The sequence below is a fragment of the Lampetra fluviatilis genome, chromosome 68 (genome assembly GCF_964198595.1).
Source record: "Lampetra fluviatilis chromosome 68, kcLamFluv1.1, whole genome shotgun sequence".
In the NCBI taxonomy this organism is placed as follows: Eukaryota; Metazoa; Chordata; class Hyperoartia; order Petromyzontiformes; family Petromyzontidae; genus Lampetra; species Lampetra fluviatilis.
This window is the reverse complement of record NC_136342.1, coordinates 3702899-3706608: the sequence shown is the minus strand read 5'-3', so window position 1 is coordinate 3706608 and position 3710 is coordinate 3702899.

Here is a 3710-nt window from a genome sequence, read left to right as displayed (position 1 = left end):
GTGGGGGGGGGCACGTGACGTCATCGTGGAGTGTTGCCACTTCCGCCATATTACGTAGGGAGTGGGGAAGGTGGTTGAGGGTGCATGATGTCATCGCGGAGTGTTGCCACCTCCGCCATATTACGTAGGAAGTGAGAGGGGTTGGTTGAGGGTGCATGACGTCATCGCGGAGTGTTGCCACCTCCGCCATATTACGTAGGAAGTGAGAGGGGTTGGTTGAGGGTGCATGACGTCATCGCGGAGTGTTGCCACCTCCGCCATATTACGTAGGGAATGGGGGGGTGGTTGAGGGTGCATGACGTCATCGCGGAGTGTTACCACCTCCGCCATATTACGTAAGGAGTGGGGGGGGTGGTTGAGGGTGCGTGACGTCATGGCGGAGTGTTGCCACCTCCGCCATATTACGTGGGGAGTGTGGGGGGGGGGGGGTGGTTGAGGGTGCATGACGTCATCGCGGAGTGTCGCCACCTCCGCCATATTACGTAGGGAGTGGGGGGGGGTGTGGTTGAGGGTGCATGACGTCATCGCGGAGTGTTACCACCTCCGCCATATTACGTAAGGAGTGGGGGGGGTGGTTGAGGGTGCGTGACGTCATCGCGGAGTATCGCCACCTCCGCCATATTACGTAGGGAAACGTCGTGATTTTTATTTTACTTTTATTAATTTAAATTTTTTACCTACGTGACTTTACCGAAAAAACCTAATAATATGAATACTTGCAGTCACAAAAGCTTCAAATCTAGAAAGAAGGAATGGGGGGAGGTTGAGGGTGCATGACGTCATCGCGGAGAGTCGCCATCTCCTCCATATTACGTAGGGAGTGGGGGGGGGTAGAGGATGCGTGACGTCATCGCGGAGTGTTGCCACCTCCGCCATATTACGTAGGGAGTGGGGGGGTTGGTTGAGGGTGCGTGACGTCATCGCGGAGTGTCGCCACCTCCGCTATATTACGTAGGGAGTGGGGGCAGTGGTTGAGGGTGCATGACGTCATCGCGGAGTGTTGCCACCTCCATATTACGTAGGGAGTGGGGGGGGTGGTTGAGGGTGCATGACGTCATCGCGGAGTGTCGCCACCTCCGCCATCTTACGAATGGGGGAGGGGACGGTAGGGTTGCGTGACGTCATCGCAGAGCGCCGCCATCTTACGTAGGGGGGATGGGGTGACGTCATCGCGGTGTCGCCACCTTCGCTATATTACAAAGGGGGGAGTTGAGGGTGGGGATAGTGGAGGGGTGACGTCATCGCGAAGTGTCACCATCGCCGCCATATTACGTAGGGGGGGGAGGTCGGGATGCGTGACGTCGTTACCTCGCCATCTTACGTAGGGGGGAGGAGGTTAAAAAATTAATGAAAATGGAAAAATGCGTAATTTATGTAATTACTAGGGAGGTGCAGTTGTCTTTAATTATGCAAATGTATGTGATTATGCTAATGTATGTATTTATGATAATTAGGCTCGGCTTCGTTGTCTAGGGTCGTATTATCAATCTGGAACAGGTCCCTGTGGGGTGGGCTGGTAGGACCGAACAATTGAATGGCTATAATAAAATGAAATGGCAAAAAATGGGCGCCAATAAGTGGATGGGAACGTAGACGTAGTGGAACATAAGAAAGAATAAAGTAGTAGTAACTGTTGTGCAAAAAATAATAGTATTGCACAAGCATGTACCTACGTGAGTGCAGCTTGGAGCAGACACAGTGATTCATCTTCTTGGTTCTTTCGGTAAAGTCACGTAGAAGGGAAGTAATAAAATAATAAAAATAAAACAATAAAATGAAATTATTCTCACGACGTTTCGGCTACAACGCAAGCAGCCGTCTTCAGGTGAAGAATGAGACACTACCAAGCTAGGAGCTTATATATAAACTGGGTTGGAGGTGGAAGAGCGCCTTAACAAAAAAGAATGTGCATATGAAGAGGAATTTAGCATATTCATGGCAAATGCGTAGGAGGTGGGCGGGGGGGGTTTCAAAGGCATATTATGCCCATGCATTATGCAGGATCAACAGCACCAAGGGGGGGTGCAGGGAGTAGCATTAACAAAGGAAAGGAATGTTATTGATATGTAGCTGCAGTTACTAAACAACCACGTAGAAAACTAAAGTATAAACTACGTAAAAAACTAAAGTATAAAAAATCAGACACAGTGAGTTAGTAACAATCTGCACGATATGCAGCGCCGTCGGCCACGCCCCTATCACTATTAGCCCCGCCTTCTCGCCCCCGGTACTGCATTCTCGACTGTAGACTCCGCCCCTTTTCGCCAACGGCCCCTCCCTCCATCGCGCTAAGCTCCGCCTCACACCGCTTGACCCCGCCCCGGTCTCCCGTGGCCCCGCCCTCCACCCGCGTAACCCCGCCCCGGCCACCCGTGGCCCCGCCCTCCACCCGCGTAACCCCGCCCCGGCCACCCGTGGCCCCGCCCTCCACCCGCGTAACCCCGCCCCGGCCACCCGTGGCCCCGCCCTCCACCCGCGTAACCCCGCCCCGGCCACCCGTGGCCCCGCCCTCCACCCGCGTAACCCCGCCCCGGCCACCCGTGGCCCCGCCCTCCACCCGCGTAACCCCGCCCCGGCCACCCGTGGCCCCGCCCTCCACCCGCGTAACCCCGCCCCGGCCACCCGTGGCCCCGCCCTCCACCCGCGTAACCCCGCCCCGGCCACCCGTGGCCCCGCCCCATCTCGGTGTCCCCGCCCCCAGTTCGTTGCCCCGCCCCTTACCGCCGTAACCCCGCCCCAACCCCGCGTAGCCCCGCCCTCCACCTCGTGCCCACGCCTCCTGCCGCCGTTGCCCCGCCCAGCCCCGCGTAGCCCCGCCCCCTGCCGCTGTAGCCCCGCCCAATACATCCCGAGCGGGGGAGAGATTCCCAGGCCTGGCTCGGCTGGAGAGCCGCCGACGAGGGGGGGGGGGGGTAGGGAGTTGTTTTTAATGTAAAAGCTTTAAATGTGAATGTTTCTATTAAAAAACATCAGGGAATGTAACATTGTTAAACATTTACTCCCTTTCACACACGCGGGGGAACTATGCGAAGGGAGAGCTTGAGGCCTAGGTCTAGGCTTTAGGCCTAGCTGTAGGCCTTAGGCCGCCGTGAGTTAATTGTTAATATAAATGTTTTAATTATTTATGCAAAAGCTTTAAATGTAAATGTTGCTATTAAAAAAACATCAGGGAATGTAACATTGTTAAACATTTACTCCCTTTCACACACGCGGGGGAACTATACGAAGGGAGAGCTTGAGGCCTAGGTCTAGGCTTTAGGCCTAGCTGTAGGCCTTAGGCCGCCGTGAGTTAATTGTTAATATAAATGTTTTAATTAGTTATGTAAAAGCTTTAAATGTAAATGTTGCTATTAAAAAACATCAGGGAATGTAATATTGTTAAACATTTACTCCCTTTCACACACACGGGGGAACTATACGAAGGGAGAGCTTGAGGCCTAGGTCTAGGCTTTAGGCCTAGCTGTAGGCCTTAGGCCGCCGTGAGTTAATTGTTAATATAAATGTTTTAATTAGTTATGTAAAAGCTTTAAATGTAAATGTTGCTATTTAAAAACATCAGGGAATGTAACATTGTAATTAAAAGCTATCTGAGGGAATTATAAGGGGATGTTACACTTGTTTAGCCAGGATAGCGTCACTGAGTCTAAAGGTTTTTGTAGGGTCATGCCAAGTGTTTGCAGTAGGGGGCGATGTTGATACACGGACGGACG